This window comes from Rhincodon typus, chromosome 2, assembly GCF_021869965.1.
Source record: "Rhincodon typus isolate 14 chromosome 2, sRhiTyp1.1, whole genome shotgun sequence".
Taxonomy (NCBI): Eukaryota; Metazoa; Chordata; class Chondrichthyes; order Orectolobiformes; family Rhincodontidae; genus Rhincodon; species Rhincodon typus.
The window spans coordinates 37,628,178-37,647,368 of NC_063333.1; the positions used below are offsets into that span (position 1 = coordinate 37,628,178).

General features: G+C 40.5%; 1 protein-coding gene across 3 annotated transcripts in view; it reads left to right on the forward strand.

Annotated features, from left to right (window-relative positions):
- LOC109935405 (rho GTPase-activating protein 21) overlaps positions 1 to 19,191 on the forward strand; it is a 236,932-nt gene that overhangs the window by 67,821 nt on the left and 149,920 nt on the right. The gene's annotated exons all lie outside the window — the stretch shown is intronic.

A 19,191-nucleotide genomic window follows, 5' to 3' on the forward strand; every position in this document is an offset into this window, starting at 1 on the left:
TTTAATCTGCAACTTTGAAATTTGTCTCCTGAACACCAAGATCCAGGTCATTAATATAGCAAGGATTCCAGTGTCAACCCCTGAGACACTCCATTACAAACCTTACTCCAATCTGGGAAAAAATATCCATTGAACACTATTCTGTTTCCCATCACTCAGCCAATTGTGTACGCATGTTGTTACTATCCCTTTTATGCTGTGACCTATAACTTGCCTCATGTCTGTGTGGCACTTCCAAAAGCCGTCTGGGAAACGGGGTTTTTGCAGTAAATGGTGATGGCTATCGCCATTGCAATGACTGAAACTAGTTTCCCAGAAACTAGTCGAATTGCAACTCCTCAGCTGTGGTAGTGGGATTTGAACTTATTTCAAATGCTCTAGGGGGAAATAAGTCCAGAGGCTGGTACCACATCACCAAGTCACCCTTTATTTACACACACCTTGTTCAGAGTCCAGTGTCAGAATGTTAGTATCTCTGACACTCTCCCTTTTTTATGTCATCCAGGGATCCCTGATTGGGGCTGAAAATCTGGTCCATTCAGGCTACTCATTCTATGATGTCCAGCTAGCTGACCTTGCTACAGTCACTGCAGCATTAACCTGGGATTCCAATACTAGCCAACAGATCTTACCACTGCACCACCATCCAATTTTTTTAAGCTGTTGAGACTGTTATTTTGTATTTTTAATCATTTTTGGTTTAGAGCTTTGAAAGGTGAGCTGAAAGTAACCTTTGAACTGTGAGCAACAGTTTGTTTTCCAGAAAGAGAACGAACGCAATCTGGTCAGGCCTGAAAGTTAATTGCAGGTTGTTTTCTTGTTTTTAAAAAGTGCTCCATAGATGCTTCAACTAGGCCTTTATGTTCAAACAGATTGCCCATGTTGAATGTTAACCGGGGTCTCTTGGGAGACAGTCCGGCAGGGAGAAGCCAGGGTTTGAATTAGTTTTTGGACTGTTTGGGTCAGAAGGATTGTGCCTGTATCTTCTACTGTGTTCCGCATACAGGGACAGGGAGGTGGATTTGATTTGGCCATCTCTGTCCGTGGCATCGTAACGTGGTGGCTTTGCGTCCAAGAGCTTTGAATGCAGACAACTATGCCTGGATTTGGAGTTTGGTACTTTAGAATGGGTAATCTGATATCAGGTTTGTACTCTGACTTATGATGTCACTAGAAATTGTTAAAACTTTGGGGAAAGTGTCAGAAGTTTCCCTGGTACAGTTGCACAGTATGACTAAATTTAAACCAGCCGAGTTGGTTTAAACTGAGTTGGCAAACTGGAAATAAGGTTGCCAAGGCAAACATTATAAATTTAATATCAAAGCAGTTGGGCTGAATGGAAATAGAGGGGCTAAGTGGTATAGGTATGGATAAGACCATAAGAAATATGAACAGGACCAGGCCATTCAGCCCCTCAAGTCTGCTCTACCATGCAATAGGATCATGACTGATCTGACATTCTTAATGTCTACTTTTCTGCACTTTGCCCTACTGATCAAGAATTTATCTACCTTAACCTCAAATATGCACAGACTCTGCCCCCACAGCACTCTGTGGCAAGGATGCTAAAGACACTCAAACCTCTGAGATAAGGACGAATTCCTTATCTCAGTTTTAAATTGGCACCCCTTAATTCTGACACTATGCCCTATATCCTAGACCCTTCAGTGACGGGAAACATCCTCTCAGCATTTACCCTGTCAGCCAGCCCCTTAATCCTACACTTCTCAATGAGATCACCTCTTATTCTTGTAAATTCTAGCCTGTTTAATCTTTGCTTGTAAGACAGCCCATCCATTCCAGGGATTATCCCAATGAACTTCCTCTGAACTGCCTTGAATGAAGTGAAAACTTTTCTTAAATAAGGCGACTAAAATTTCTCTCAATTCTCCAGATTGTGGTCTCACCAGCACCTTGTACAGTTAAAGTAATATTTCCCTACTCTTATAGAATCAGAGAATCCCTACAGTGTGGAAGCAGGCCATTCAGCCCATCGAGTCCATACCAACCTTCCGAAGAGCATCCCACCCTGTTCCTGTAACCCTGCATTTCCCATGGCCAAACCATTAGCCTGCACCTCCCGGAACACATGGGCAATTTAACATGGCCAATCCACCTAACCTGCACATCTTTGGACTGTGGGAGCAAACCGGAGCACCTAGAGAACGTGCATACTCCACACAGACAGTCGCCTGAGGCTGGAATCAAACTGGATTGCTGGCGCTGTAAGGCAGCAATGCTAACCACTGAGCCTCTGTTGCCTGCTTATACATAAACCCCGTTGATACAAGGGTCTGCATTCTATTAGTCTTCCTGATTACCTGCTGCATCTATGTGCTAGCTTTCTGTTTGTGCAGAAGTACCCCCCAAATCCCATTTTTGTTCTGCAGTTTTCTGTAGTTTTTTTCTTTTTTAAAAAATACTGTTTTTTGTTCTCCCTTCCAAAATGAACAACTTTGCACTGTCTCGTATTATACTGCCAACTTTTTGCCCACTTTTGTCCGTCCATATTTCCCGCTGCCTTGGGAAAGTAACCAATATAATCAAAGACCCTTCCCACCCCAGTTGTACTCTGTTCCACCCTCTTCCATTAGGCAGAAGATATAAAAGTTTGAATACACATTTGAATGGATTCAAGAACAGCTTTTTCCCTGCTGTTATCAGACTCTTGAGAGGATCTCTCAAATATTAATTCTAATATTCCTTACTGCATCTTCTCTGTGACTTTAACACTGTATTCTGCACTCCTGTTCTGCTACCCTGATGCACTTTGTATGGTACAATCTGCCTATGTAGCATGCAAAACAACATTTTTCATGGTAACCCAGTACATGTGACAACAATAAATCAATCAATTACTTAACCAATTAATATCTCTCTGTAAATTGTTTACATCTCTCAAATTGCTTTTCCATCTATTTTTGTGTTGTCTGCAAATTTGGCTACAATATGTTGTACTTCTTTCCTTCAAGACGTTAATAAATATTGTAAATAGTTGCAGTCTCAGCACTGATCCCTGATTACAGATTGCCAAACTGAAAAAGAACCCTTTATTCTCACTTACTGTTTCTTGCCTATTAACCAATTCTTTATCCATGCCAATATATTACCTCCAACTCAACAGGCTTTTATCATATGACCTGATCTTTTGAGGAATCTTGCCAAATGCCTTCTGGAAGTCGAATACAACATATGTACTGTTTCTGAAGAAGGGTCCAGATCCGAAACGTCAGCTTTCCTGCTCCTCTGATGGTGCTTGGCCTGTTGTGTGCATCCAGCTCTGCGCCTTGTTATCTCAGATTCTCCAGCATAGGCAGTTCCTGCTATCTCTGATATGTACTGTTTTTCCTCTGTTCACTCATGCTGACACTTCCTCAAAGCTCTAATAAATTAGCCAGACACAATTTCCCTTTTGTGAAGCCATGCTGACTAATCAAGCACAGATTATGATTTTCCAAATGTGTTGCTGTTACTTTCTTAATTGATTCCAGTATTTTTCCAACAATAGAATTACCTGCTTTTTAGCTTCTCTCCCTATTTGAATAGGGGTGTCACATTGGCAGTTTTCCAGTTCTCTGGTACTTGTCCAGAATCCAAAGATTTGGTAAAATTACAACCAATGCATCCAAGGCAGGTCTACCACTACTTTTCTAGTGATAATGATGGTACTTAATTTCTCCTCTGTGTTCTTTAGTATAAGTGGAATATTCATAGTATCTTCCACTGTAAAGAGTAAAATGATCTTTAACTTCTGTCATTTCCTTGTTCTCCATCACTGAGACCTCATAGTCATTTTCTAAGGGGCCTGTGTTCATTTTAACCTTGTGCTTCCATTTTGTATACTTAAACAAGTTTCATCAGGTTTTTATATTCCTTGCTAGTTTGGCCTCATAATTTATTTTCTGTTTTTTTATCTTTTTAGTCCTTCTTTGAATTCTTTAGGGCTGTCACTGACTTTGGCCTCCTTAAATGCTCTTATTTCAACTTAATACTCTTCATAACCGCCTTGGTTAGCCATGGGTTGTTTATCTCTCTTAGTCTTTCCTCCTTTATTGGGTTGTGTTTTTGGGTTATGTTTTTTGGTGAGAATCATGAATTACCTCCTTAAATGTCTGCCACTGCGAACTTGCTGTCACTGCTGCTTATCTGCCTGCCCAATACACTTTAGCTAACTGTATCCTCATTTCATTGTAATGCCCATTACTTCAGTTAAACACAGTTGTTTATGACCCAGATTTCTCACACTCAAACTGATTATTAAATAGAATTTAATATCATGTTTTGATTACTACTTCCTAGGGGATATTTTTGTTTTGAGGTCATTTTACCCATTAGTAGATCCATCATAGCCCACTCCCTGATTGGCTTCATTTATCCCTAATGCACTGAGTTTGTTGTCATTGGTACCCTTTCCAGTTTGATTGGGTTAATCAATGTGAAAATTAAAGTCATCCATAATAATTTCCCCAGTCTTTTTGCATGCTGCTATTATTTGTTTTATAACTTTCTTACAGTGTGACTCTTGTTTTGGGGATCTATAAACTCCTACCAATGGCATCTTTCCCTTGCTTTTTTCCCCTATTCTCAAATGGACTGTAAATCGTGTGAATTTATTCATGATGCTAACCCATCACCTTTCTCCTTCCCTCTTATCTTTCCAAAAGTTCAAATATCCCCGAGTATTATAGAAGCAAATTACTGCAGGTGTTAGAATCTGTACTGAAAACAAAAAATGATGGAAATCACCGCAGTCGTTGCAGCCATTGCATAAATGCTGCCCTCTCCACACTTCACGTGAACTCGGATGAAGAGTCGTCTAGACTCAACGTTAGCTTGCTCTCTCTCCATAGATGCTTCCCCAAGTATTATTTTCAGTTTTGATTTCCTTGTAACTGTTTCTCTGTAATAGTTGAGATCCTATCCATTTACCTCGATTTGCAGCATCTGTTCATCTTCCTTATTCTGAATGCTTCATACGTTAAGTTTGATCTATAATCAAATTTCTATCTGTGCTCCTCCATTCTCCTTTTAATTTTGAGTCAGGTGAGCCATGAGTTGCAGTTAAGACAACTGAAATTCAGACAAAATGGGAGATGAGGCCGTAGGGAGGAAAGTGTTTGAGTGTATTTGAACTCTGAAAACCAGAATTCGTGAGGAAAAAAGGAAAGGCAGAGAATTTATTTTATCAATGGTACAGCTAAACTAGGTGATTGGAACAATTTAGACTACAGGCCTAATCATCACCCATGGTTCATTTGAGATTTTTAAGATAGTACAAGCTTTGCCAAAACTTGGAGAAGGATGTAGAAGTATTTTTCACCTTCATTTGAGAAGGTTGTAATCTAAATTTTATTTGATTTTTAAACATTTTTAATATATATTTATTTGTGGGATTGTGGGGATCATTTACTAGGTTAACATTTATTACTCACCCTTAAATGCCCAGAGGGCAGTTAAGAGGCAACCATATTGCTGTGGACCAGCTAAGAATGACAGTTTTCCCCATCTAAAGGACATTAGTGAACTAGATGGGTTTTTCCAACACTGAACCTGTTTCCACACTGTGGGAAATATTAAAAAAATAATTAAAACCTCTCTACCATCTGCAGTAAGGACTCGTGTAGAAGAACTAAGAGTAGCAAGGGTACCAAAACTACTTCACCTGCTTTGAAATTTCTAGTTGCATGTTTATCTGCCCACTTTCATTTTGTTTTGAGAAGTTTTCAGGTGTTTCTTTGTAACTATGTGCTCCTGTTAACCTCTTGAGAAATGTTGACACATACTTTAACATTTTAAGATTCAATTTTCAGACTTAAGTTATCTCAAATCTGTTTTAATGATCCTTTTATTTCATGGTCATAAACTAAAGCCAGTAGATTTATTTTGGACAATTTTCTGGTCACAATTTCAACATTTAATGAACTGCTATAACCAAAGTACCTAATTTTATAGACTACGTGAATGATATTGTAGTATATAGGACTACATGGAAGGAACATTTAGAACAGTTAGAAAACTTGTTTATATTACAGTTGGCTTGGTTGGTATTCAATCTAGCAAAAAGTAAGATTACAGAAGCAAAAAAGATGTCTTTGATCATGCTGTAGGACGACAACAGGTGTCACTCAGAATAACAAGAGCTTTGACTTCCGCACCCTTGAAATAAAATGCGATATAATGAGTTTTTTGAGAATCTGTAGATTTAAAGATTATATCAAATTTTAGCACAATAGCTATACCCTTAACCAACTTGTTACTAGAACAGGTGAAGAGGGCGTAGTCAACAGAACACTCGGCAGCCTTTTAAAAAAGCTGAAAACAATCTTCGCAATTGAACCATTGAATGTTTGTTTTATTTTCACTGCACATCCAGTGTTAGCAAGTCTGATTTGGTCTGGCTTGCTATGTGGTAACACTTCCTATGCTGTGGTGTGCAGAACTGTACGCAGTTCTACAGTTGTGGTCTAATCAGCGTTTTGTGCAATTCCAGCATAACCTTCCTGCACTTGCCGTTATTAGCAGCGGCATAGAATATATCTCTATTCTATAACTCAGCTAATACCGTCAGCTACCCCATTTGCTGACTTTAACTACTTTATCTACTTGCCTGCTACTTTCAATGATCTGTTTGCACATTAAGCCTGTCTGATCTTCAGCAGTTTCCATGGTCACACTATTTATAGTTTTCAAAGTGTATCTATGATTTTCAAAGAGGCTGTTTGACTCACTAAGCCCAAATGGCCATCAGACATCCCTCTATTCTAATCACATTTTCTAGCACTTGGCCCATAGCATTGTATTACTTTTCCAGAAGCCCACAACCTTCTGGATAAATTTTTTTTTACCCTCAAATGCTCTGTAAACCTTCTCCTTACCATGCCCCTCAATTTTTGACACTACTACTAAGGGAAAAGATTTTCCTTTTCTAAGCTATCTATGCACCTCATAGCTTTGCACACCTCAACATCCTGCCCCCAGCCTGGCTTTCTGTGCTCTAAGAAAAACAGCCCCAATCTAGTCTGCACTCTCTTAGTTGAATTGCACCGTCTGGGGCAAAACCTTCTGCATCCTTAACCATCTGCCGTTGCTCCCCTAGGTCTGTCTCTGCCAACCGGGTCACAATGGCCTATTGTTGGGCAGAGCTAGCAGGAGGTCACTTTATTCACTTTACTTTGAGTTAAAAGAGTTCAAAATGAAAATCTTTTAAACAGGATAAAGGATTGAAATGCTCATGCTCGGGTTACAAGTATGGTTACATTTTGTATTCAGTATTTTATTCTGGAATGATGTTTAAAATCTTAAAACCTTAAATATTGTATTTTAAGCTGACCCAAGTCTTAAATACCTGTTTCCTAATACTAATAGCCACTCCTTACCAATCACTTTTCCATTTCGAGGCTTGGAAATTGTCTCAGCCCTTCTGTGAGAACGGAGTGTGATGGTCTAGTGGAATGGCGGTATGGCAGTTCCAATTTAGTGTTCCAAAGTGGCAATTACTGTCTCAGAACTCTCGATCTCACTCTGACCCTTACTTTGGGAGGACTTGCAATGAGTTATTCATCTATTTAATTTATCTTTCACCATTGCTTTTTATGACTGAAAGTATGATGATCAGAATTGTACATGTTTTTTCATGTATGGTTAGTTGTACTTTATAGAGACTCAATCAGACTGGAATGTTTGTTTTAGTTCTGTCATGTTTTCCAAAATCAAGTACTTTACAAAAGCAAAGCACTGTGGATGCTGAGTGAAAAACTGAAAATGCTGGAGATACTTGGCAGATTAGGTAGAACCCATGGAGAAAAATAGTTTCTGGGCTAGCCTTTGTACTTGAATAGGAGATGGAGGGCTGCCTCCTTTAACTGCTCAGTCTATTTAGCATAAGAACAACAGCACCTTTAGTGGCTGCTTTCTTTCTATTCCATCAACGGGATGTGGGCTTTGCAGTTTGGGCCAGCATTTATTGTCATCTCTAGTTGCCCTTGAGAAGGTAGTAGTGAGCTACCACCTTGAAATGCTGCAGTCATTTGGTGTTGGTACACCCACAGTGCTATTTGGGAAAGAGTTTCAGGATTTTGATCCCATGAGGACGCAAGTGGAGAAGGTAGTCAACAAGGCAGACGGCATGTTTGCCTTCATTGGCTGGGGCATTGAGTTTAAAAATTGGCACGTAATGTTGCAGCTTTATAGAACCTTAGTTAGGCCGCAATTGGAGTATCGTGTTCAATTCTGGTATGGATGTGGTGGCTTTGGAGAGGGTACAGAAAAGATTTACCAGGATGTTGCCTGGTAAAGAGGGCATTAGCTATGAGGAGAGGTTGGAGAAACTTGGGTTGTTCTCACTGGAATGACTGAGGTTGAGGGGTGACCTGATAGAGGTCGACAAGATTATTTAGGGTATGGACAGAGTGGACAGTGAGAAGCTTTTCCCAGGGTGGAAGAGTCAGTTACTAGGGGCCATAGGTTTAAGGTGTGAGGGGCAAGGTTTAAAGATGATGTATGGGGCAAGTTTTTTGCACAGAGGGTGCTGGGTGCGTGGAACTCGCTGTTAGGGGAGGTAGGGGAAGCAGATATGATAGTGACTTTTAAAGGGCTTCTTGACAAATACATGAATAGGATGGGAATAGAGGGATACGGTCCCTGAATGGTTAGGGAGTTTTAGTTGTGACAGGCAGCCTGTTGGTGCAGGCTTGGAGGGGCGAAGGGTCTGTTCCTGTGCAGTAATTTTCTTTGTTCTTTGTTTCCAAGCTGGTGGGTAACTTGGAGAGGAATTGCACGTGGATGTGGTGTCAATAAAATGAGTTGCTTTGTCATGAATGGCGTCAGACTACTTAAATGTTGTTGCAGCTGCAATTGTCTAAGCGAGTAAAGCGCACTCTATCACACTTCTGACTTGTGCCCTGTAGCTGTTGGATAGGATTTGCAAGGCGTCAGGAGATGAGTTATTCGTTGCAAGATTCCTAGCTTCTGACTTGCTCTTGTAACCCCAGTATTTATATGACCAGTCCAGTTTGGTTTCTAGTCAGTGGTAACCCCTAGGCTGGTGATAGAGGGCGGATTCAGTGATAGTGATACTTCTAAATATCAAGGGGCAGTGGTTGGATTCTCTCCTTGTTGGAAACAGAAATGGTACTTGTGTAGCATGAATGTTACTTGCCACTTGTCAGCCCAAGCCTGGAGATTGTCCAGGTCTTATTACATTTAAGCTTAGACTACTTTAGCACTTGAGTTGTGAATGGTGCTGAGCTTTGTGCAATCACCAGTGAACATGCCCATCTCTAACGTTAGGATGGTGGAGAGGTCATTCCTGAAGCAACCCTTGGTTGGGCCGAGGACATAAAGCTGAGGAGCTCCGACAGAAAGGTTCCGGAGCTGAGATGATTTATCTCCAATAATTACAATCATCTTCCTTTTGTGCCAGGTATGACTTCAACAGTTTTACCCCTGATTCCTATTGACTCCAGTTTTACTAGGGCTTCTTGATGCCATTTGGCTCAGTGGTTAGCACTGCTGCCTCGCAGCGCCAGGGACCCGGGTTCGATTCCACCCTCGGGCGACTGTCTGTGTGGAATTTTCACATTTTCCCCGTGTCTGTGTGAGTTTCCTCCGGGTGCTCCGGTTTCCCCCCACAGTCCAAAAATGTGCAGGCTAGGTGGATTGGCCATCCTAAATTGCCCGTAGTGTTCAGAGATTTGTTCATTAGGTGGGTTGTAGGGGTATGGGTCTGAGTGGGATGCTCTGAAGGTCAGTGTGGACTTGTTGGGCCCACGCTGTAGGGGATCCATGATCTATGATCTAAATACAGCCTTGATGTCGAGGGCAGTCACTCGCCTCACTTCTGAAATTCAGCTCCCGTGTCCATATTTGGACCAAGGTTGCAATGAGGTCAGGAGCAGAGTGGCCCTGGTGGAGCCTGGTTTCAGCTCAGTGAATACGTTATTGCAGAGTAAGTGCTGCTTGATAGCACTGTTGATGACGTCCTCCATCACTTCACTGATAATCTAGGGTAGACTGCATGAGGTGGTAATTGGGTGGGCTGACTTGTCTTGAATTTTGAGTGCAGGTTGTATACCTGGGCAATTTTGCCAATTAGTTGTTTCCAGTGTTTTAGTATTCTGAAACTGCTTAGTTAGTGATGCAGCAAGTTCTGGAGCATCGGTCTTCAGTAAATTGCCACAATATTATCACCTGTCTCAGCCTTTTGCAGTATCCAGGACGCCTCAACATTTCTTAGATATCACATGGAGAGAACTGAATTGGCTGAAGACTGGAATTCGGGGAGCCCTGTATCTAAGGAAGGATGTGCTGGCCTTGGAGGGGGTGCAGAGGAGGTTTGCAAGAATGATCCTGGAGGTGAAGGGTTTGTGAGGAGCAGTTGAGGACTCTGGGTCTGCTGTGAAATTTAGAAGGATGAGGGTGGAATCTCATTGAAACTTAGAAAATACTGAGAGGCCTGGATAGAGTGCACATTGAGAAGATGTTTCCATCTGTAGGAGAGACTAAGATCTGAAGGCACAGCCTCAGAAGACACCACCCTTTGAAACTGAAATGAGGAATTTCTTCAGTCAGGGGTGGTGAATCTGTGGAACACAATGCCGCAGAGAGCTGTGGAGGCCAAGTCATTGTGTGTATTTAAAACAACGATGCATCCTTGATTTAGTAGGAGGATCAAAGATTGCGGATGAAAGCAGGGAATCAGGGTTGAGAAACATATTAGCCATGTTTGAATGCAGAGCAGACTCCATGGGGCTGAATGACATCATTCTGCTGCCGCATTGTATGGTCTTGTGGTCTTAAGGTGATGCTGGTGATCTCTGAAGGAGGCCAAAATAGATCATCCACTGGCTGCAGACTATTGTGACTACTTCAGCCTTATCTTTTGCACTGATGTGCTGGATTCTCCTATTATTAATGGTGGGAATGTTTGTGGAACAACCTTCTGTGAGTTGTTTAATTGTCCAACATTCATGACAGATGTGACCAGGCTGCAGAAATTAAACCTGATCCCTTGGTTTTGGAATAGGTTGGCTCTGTCTGTCACTTGCTGCTTGTGTTGTTTGGCAAGTAAGCAGTCATGTTTTGTAGCTTCACCAGATTGACACCACATTTTTAGCTACGTGTTGTTCTGCTCCTGCCATGCCCTCCTGCACTATTCATTGAACCAGAGTTGATCCCCAGGCTTGATGGTAACGGTAGAGTGGATGGACATCATGGTTGTAGATTGTGTTGGTCTGCAACTCTGATTCCCCGCAGCACCCCATGGATGCAAATCTTGAGTGCTTGATCTGTTCAAAATCTGTCCCATTTAGCATGGTTGTAGCACCAAACAACATGGAGGGTATTCTCAATGTGAAGACTGGACATCAACTGCACAAGAACTGTGTGATGGTCACTCTTATTGATGCTGTCATGCACTGATGCATCTATCACAGGCAGATTTGTAAGGATGAGATTAAGTATGTTTCTCCCCTCTTGGTTCCGCACAGTCTGCTGCAGACCCAGTCAAGCAGCTAAGAGCTTTAAAACTTGACCAGGTCAGTTGATCCACGTTGGTGCTTCTGAGCCACTCGTGGTGATGGACACTGAAGGCTCTTCTTCCAAATGCTGTTCAGCATGGAGGTGATCTGATCTATCGTGAGAGGGAGAGAGGAAAAGTTCTATGTGGTAATTGGCAGGCTGTTTCATTGCCCTTACTTGACTTGATGCCATGAGACTTCATGGTGTCTTGTGTTATTGTCAAGGAATCCTGGGGCAGCACCCTCCAGACTGCCATTGCCTCTGCTGGATCTGTCTTGTAGTCAGATGTGACGCTTTGAAGGATGGTGGAGTGGTGATGTTGTCTGTAAGGTATAATTCCGTGAGTTTGACTGCCGAGCCGTTACTGTGAGATGGTTCTCTCAATTTTAGCACTAGCCCCTAGATGTTGGTAAGGAGGACTTGGCAGGGCTGACGGGCTGCACTGTTAACTTTTTTTGTGCCTTAGTCGATGTCAGGTGGTCTATCCAGTTTCATTTCTGTTTTCCTTTTCTAGCAGTTGGTACAACTGAATGACTGACTTGCTAGACAATTTCAGAGGGCAGTTAAGAGTCAACCACATTGTGGATCTGGAGTCATGTGTAGGCCACACCAGGTAAGGGCATCTCGTTCTCAAAAGAACATCAGTGAACCAGATGGGTTTTAATGACAATTGATAGTCTTGTGGTCAACAATAGATTTTTAATGGTGGTACTACCAGGATGCCACAATTTCCTCTATTCTTAATGGCAAGGCTCTGGAAGTTATGGACGAATTTCTGTATGTCGGTGAACCTGAGTGAAACCAAGTCATTCTCACTTGTCTCTTCCTGCTCACGATCTTTTTGCACACTAGTGTAATTCCATTTAAAGTTATTGTTCACTTCTTTTGATTTTGTATATTTCATTCCACCATGGAAGTTTGTTTCCTATACTCTGCTGATAGAGGCAGGAAAGGTAGAAGCAAATGACAAAATTGATGGTTTTCAAATGTGCCTGCTCAGCCTTTGACTGATTAAGGTAAAAAAAGCTGTTTAAGTGCCAGGATTTGAAACCTGACACTAAGTTTGTGGTTTACCAAAAAGCAGTGATTCAGATGTGCCTGTCTGTTTTGGAGTTTTGGATGACAAACGGTGGGAAGTGCAAAATAGTGGAAAAGTAGCACCACTGATGTCTTCAAGGGCCTGCAAATGTGGTGACAAATAACGTGCTCCAACAGTAATGTCTTATCTCAAAAACCCACTTTCTCAGCATAATGCTAATCATTCAAAATCAACTGTGCTGGGTAGGACATGTCATTATTGTGCCAGACACTAGGTTCCTAAATGAACTGCCCTGTTGGGGCTCAGTTGTGGCAGGAGATTTCTTAAAGATCAGTGGATGTTTTTGAAACATCCCTGAACTGGTTAAACATGTCTGCTGGCTCATTGCAGAGGCTCACTCGTGACCAACTGAAGGGCAAAAATAAGCTCTATTGGTAAGGCGCTCAACATATTGAAAGGTTTCATTGGAAATGTGTGGACACAAAGTTGAGGCATCAAAGGGGGTGTAAAAATCTATAAATGTCCATCTGTCCGATATGTGGAGAACTCTGCAGATTAGGCATTGGATATAGCAGCCTCCCAGAAACCATTGAACCGAAGTGAAATCAAATCATCCTCAATCGTTGTCTCTTCCTGCTTGTGACCTTTTTTGCACATCAGTGCAATTCCATTTACAGTTATTGTTCACTTCTTTTAATTTTGTATATGATCATTCCACTGTGGAATTTTGTACCTTTTATTCTTCTTTCCTGTCTTTTAAATAGTTGCCTGTCTATGTGATATGACACTGCATCAAGACTCTTCCTGCATTCTCGAGCACATTACATCCACAAACTTTTTATTATCAATGAGGTTGTCAGTTTTGTTTTTGAAAAGCTTCATTAGATTTGTTAACCAAAAATGAACTACTTAAAACTCTATGCTGCCTCCTATCTGTTCCTAGCTCGGCATTTTACTATCACTTTTTTAAATATACTTTGTCCATCCCAAGTATGAGCTCATTGTTAGGCTACTGTTTCCTGGGTCATCCTGATGCTAGTTTTCATAAGATTGGTTGAAATGCCATTTGTTTTCCAATTCCTGACCACTATGCTTGCTTTATTAATGCTTTGAAGGTGGTGGCAAAATTTTTATAATTTCAGCATAGTAGTTTGTGAGATGTAATATCTCCCTTGCCAATAATTATATTTGTCTAGATAAATCTTAGAAAAGGTGATTTAGTTGTTTACTACTGGTATTTTTATCATGACATTCTGTAATTTTTTTGACTGTGCCACACATTCCTCATGACAAAAATATGCATGTTCTGTGACAAATCTTGGGAATTTTCTGTCATTAGTGACTGAGATTTTCTTCATCTGAAGTCTGCCATTGTATTTGCAAATGAGTAAAATGAGAATAGTCAAGTGGATTTTGCTCATAATCAATAAAATGATGCAAAACTATTTTAAGGAAAACATGGTTTGAACAAAAATGTTTGAAGACCTTAACTTGTGCATGGTATTGTGTTAAGCTGTGCAACGTTCTATGTTGAACGGCTGAGTGTCAGGAAGGAAATTTGAAAAAATGCATTAAGTTAATCACATCTATAGCTCAGAAGGCCATTCAACCCAACTCATCTATGCTAATATTTACATTCCACGTGAAGCTCCTTCTAACCCTGTCAGCATATCATTGCATTCCTACTTATCATAATACTCATCTGCTTCCCTTTAAGTACACCTCCTGGGTATGTCAACAGTTTCATGTTGTAACAAGTTATATCGTCTTGCAGCTTATAAAAATAAGTTTTTCCTCAATTCTTTCTTGAACTGGTGATTACCTTGTACCTATGGTGCTAGTTTCACTTCACAAGCTGCGTAGTCACTTTGCAAGTGAAATCAACTCCTGTAATCAATAATGTATATAAATATATATGGAATATCCTCTATCAGCAGTCATTCACTATATGCACAACTCAAGTAGTTCATCTTAATGTGAAAGTCAAGACAATTAGTATAGAAACGCTTTTCAAATGTGAGGGACTTCAGTTGTATCGAAATACATCCCTGAAGCAACAAGACTTTAAATTTTTATAGCACCTGTAATCGGGGGAGCAGAATAATATTTTTCCAAAGGTTCTTTGTGCATCATTCTCTGACTGCTTTTTGATTTTCAGAAGCTATGTTTTTCTTTTTGGGCCTTCTTTTTCACTCTCACTAACTTTTTTATTATGCAAAGCAATCATTACATTTTGTATTTGTGTTGAGTTTTTTAGTTTTTTTATTCGGTTTAGATAAGAGCGCACGATTACCAAAGTCTGTGTTTACATACTTTTTTGACGCTGAGTTGCAAATGGTGCTGAACATTGAGATCATCCATGACCATTCACGCTTCAGATCTTAATGATGGAGGGAAGGTTGTTGTTGAGGCAGATGATGATTGGGTCCCCCCAACAATTACCTTGACTACAGTTTTCTCTCATCCAGCTTCCTGCAAGGATTCCATTCCTTTTTCCCAGTGTCTCCTCCACTGTATTTGTTATGATGATACAACTTCCATACGTGCTTCAGACATGTTCTCCTTTTGCATCAGCTATAAATCCCTACCTCCATCCCCTGGTTGAAACAGTCCTCGGCTGTGTCTAGCCCATTTCTTGCACTGCTGCCCTTACCCCTTCACATCCCTCCAGAGCAATGTTTTATGTTGAACGGCTGAGTGTCAGGAAGGAAATCTGAAAAAATGCATTAAGTTTTATTGTTTTGTTTCGAAACATGTATTCAGAACAAGAAAAGGAAGTTGTATATGGATGTATTTTGCCCTCTAATGGTGAAAAATGTATGAACCAATTTCTTTGTACCGCATTTGAAAAAGTTCTTGGATACACAGCAGTGCTATGACCTAAACTGTGTCATCCTAATAATCACAAAATGCAATTGATATCAGATGATTATTAGAGAAGTATACAAATAGATATTTATATGGTTCCTTTCTCAATTTCGGGGGCTCCCAAAACTGCTCATAATCGGCGAATAAATATTGATGTGCAATCCCTGTTGTACTTGAGAAATCATGCATTCATTTTCTTCTGTTTGAAACTTGTTTAACTTAGCAAAAATCACTAATTAATTTATTTCTGATTCTAATTGGTTTATTTTGATTTGACAATAGATTTGGAATAGAGCGTTCTATTTTCAATTTCCTGGTGGGTATAACCCAAGTATACTTGCCAAGAAATTTTAACCTAGAAACATTTGAGGTGCTCTTTCACTAGAAATTGATCATTGATCGCTAAGCCTAAGCTTACAACAAAAATCTAGTTCAAATTACTATAAAAATCAAAACTTTGAATTTATAAACTTGATCAACTTGTGGTTATTCTCAAGATCTGGCTTTTATGCATTAGCAATTTGCACTGAAAATTATGTTTATTGTTAACATATCTGCCCTCTTCCAATTCAACAATCAGTCATTTATTTTCTGCACATCCCACACTCCTGCTAGACTGTAAAGCTGATCTCTCCGAGAGAGATGACTGCACATAGAACAATTATGGCTGAATGCACTGTATTTGAGGTAAGGCACAAATTTCTTGGCGGAAGTTCTGATAATTTCTGCAGCATATTACTTGCATCCAGGACCCCCTTAAGTCACATTCAGAGATCAGTAATTTTAGATAGAATTTTCTGCTAACACTCAACGTATTTTACCAAGACAACCAGAAGAATTGATTTTATTTTTGAGCCTACATATTTGCAAAGTCATTGTATTCAAATGATCCAAATATCTTTGTGCTTACTGACAATTAGTGCCATATGTTCAACATCCATAGGTAGCAAAGGTCAAAGCAGTCCAGACCAAATACAAAACACACCAAATGCTCAGCAAAGCTCTTTATTTCATTTAAAAGAATTCTTTTTAATGCAGGAAAATGGTTTTTGTTTCTCTCACAAAAGCTTTCATTTAGTTGTGTCCCATATTGTATTGGTTAAAAAACACAATGGCTTGATCTTGGATAGTACCGAAGATATGAGGACCTTGGTGTGCATGTGCATGGATCCTTGAAGGCAACAGAGTGGCAAGTTAAACAAATGGTTATATTTGGAATATCTTTTTAATTTGAAGCTGGAATGAAGTTGGGAGTCTAGAAGATAACTAATTAGCATTGTCACTTGGATACATGACCCATGTAACTTTACATGCTCATGGCAATGAGCTTTTGAGAGGAGAAGGGTCCATTGAAAATCATTGATTTTTTTTTCCCCAACAGTATTACAATCACAAGGGTCTCGAAGAAGGACAGTAGAGAGATGGAGGCAGTCAGTTCCACATCTGAAGTGTGGAAAATGCTGTTTATTCACAAAGGTGGTGGTTGGGAATTTGTGCTCAAATTGAAAAGACAAAATATGTAAGGGCTTAAAAGAGATTAGAAGATCTCCTTCTCTTTCTTTCCAATAACACAGCTAAGAGAAAGTTAATTTGGGGATTAGGGTTTACCTTGAAAAGAAAAAAAGGTATCTTGTCACCAGGAGTCAAATAGGTTTGGACTGGTTCCTGGTGAATAAAATGTTCACTAAATTAAAGAGTATTTGTGGTATTGGATTGTGGTCATTGCAGTAGTCACATTAGTGATCCTTTCTGTTCAGAAAAGATTTACAAGGATCTTGGCAGGGTTGGAAAGGCTGAATAGGCTGGGGCTATTTTCCCTGGAATGTTGGAGGCTGAGGGGTGACCTTGATAGAATTTTATAAAATCATGAGGGGCATGGATAGGGTAAATAGACAAGTTCTTTTCCCTGGGTGAGGGAGTTGAAAACTAGAGGGCATAGGTTTAAGGTGAGAGGGGAAAGATTTTAAAAGGGACCTAAGAGGCAACCTTTTCATGCAGACGGTGGTGCTTGTGTGGAATGAGCTGCCAGAGGAAGTGGTGGAGGCTGGTACGATAACAATATGTAAAAGGCATCGGGATGGGTATATAAATAGGAAGGGTTTAGAGGGATATGGGCCAAGTGCTAGCAAATGGGACTAAATTATGCGGAAGAGTTAGAGAGAAGGGTCTGTTTCTGTGCTGTACAGCTCTGAGACTCTATATGGCTTTCTGTGCACCAAGGAGCAGAATTAGCAAGTGATGGGCAGAACTAAGTGAACCCACAACAAACGGATGAGATCTGAGTTCAGCAATCCTTCCACATCAAGTCAAGATTGGTGGTGGACAATTTAAACAACTAACAGGAACAGGAAGAATCATAAATTTCCCACCTTCGTTGGAGAAGTTGAGCATATTAGTAAAAAATACATGACTGAAGATTTTCCCAAGGTGCCTTGCATCAAAGATGCAAGTATGCAACCAATCCAATTCACTCTGTATGGTATCAGGAAATAGCTGAAAGCTATTTGGGTATTGCAGATGCTATGGGATGTGATAACATTCTGGGAATAGTACTAAGGACGACTGAGCTCCTGACCTTATTACAGCTTCATTCACATGAGCAAAAGAGCGGATTTATAGATGAGGTAGGAGTTTGCAACCCTTGTCGTCAAAACACCATTGACTGAGACATCAAGGAGCTCTAACAAAACTGAAGTCAGTAGGAATTAGAGCAGTCTGGAGTCATGTCTAGCGCAAAGGAAGATGGTAGTTGTTGCAAGTCAGTCATCTCAGTCTCAGGCCATTACTACAGGAGTTCCTCCTCCTAGGAGTGTTTTAGAACCAACCATCTTTCAGCTGTTTCCTCATCGACCTTCCCTTAATCTGAATTCAGATCAGAATTGGGAACGTTGCGCAATTCTCAACAAATGCTCATCACTATTTGTGATTCCTCGGCTACTGAAGCAGCTTGTGGCTCACGTGCAGCAAGACATGGACGATGTATAGGTTTGGGCTGACAAGTGACAAGCAACGTTCGTTCCACATGAATGTCAAAATAAAAGCTTACCGCAATCTCCATTAGGTTAGAATATTGGGATGAGAGATGAAAGGTGGTAAAATGATGTTGAGGTATGGATGTATAATGATTTAATTGAAAGACAACCGATCAGCATTCTTCTCCCATGCAATGTAAATACTGTTTATTTCCCCCTTTATGTATTCTTGTAAATTGTCCTGATGAGTGCAAGGCTAAAAGTGTTGTCAAAATATTCTTTTTTGTTTCTTTTGTGAATATTCCTATTCTAGCATTTGAGGAGTAAATGAGAATTCTGATAAGCACCAGAGATCAGTCTCCAGATCTGGAATAATCTGTGTAACACTTTTTTTGCAATAAGGGAACTTTTTAAAAATTGCTGAATCTGCAGTGAATGTGTACCTTTGGCTAAGAGAAAGAAACTTTTTATATTCAGGGCAGCGCGGTGGCTCAGTGGTTAGCATTGCTGCCTCGCAGTGCCAGGGACCTGGGTTTGATTCCAGCCTCGGGCGACTGTCTGTGAGGAGTTTGTATGTTCTCCCCATGCAGGCTAGGTGGATTGGCCATGCTTCATTGCCCATAGTGCCCAGAGATGTTTAGGTTAGGTGGATAGACATGGGAAATTAGGGGAATGGGTCTGGGTGGGATGCTGTTCAGAGGGGCAGTGTGGACTTTTTGGACCGATTAGCCTGTTTCCACGCTGTAGGGATTTTATGATTCTGTGATTCAGAAGGAAAACTTCTCTATTGTAAAT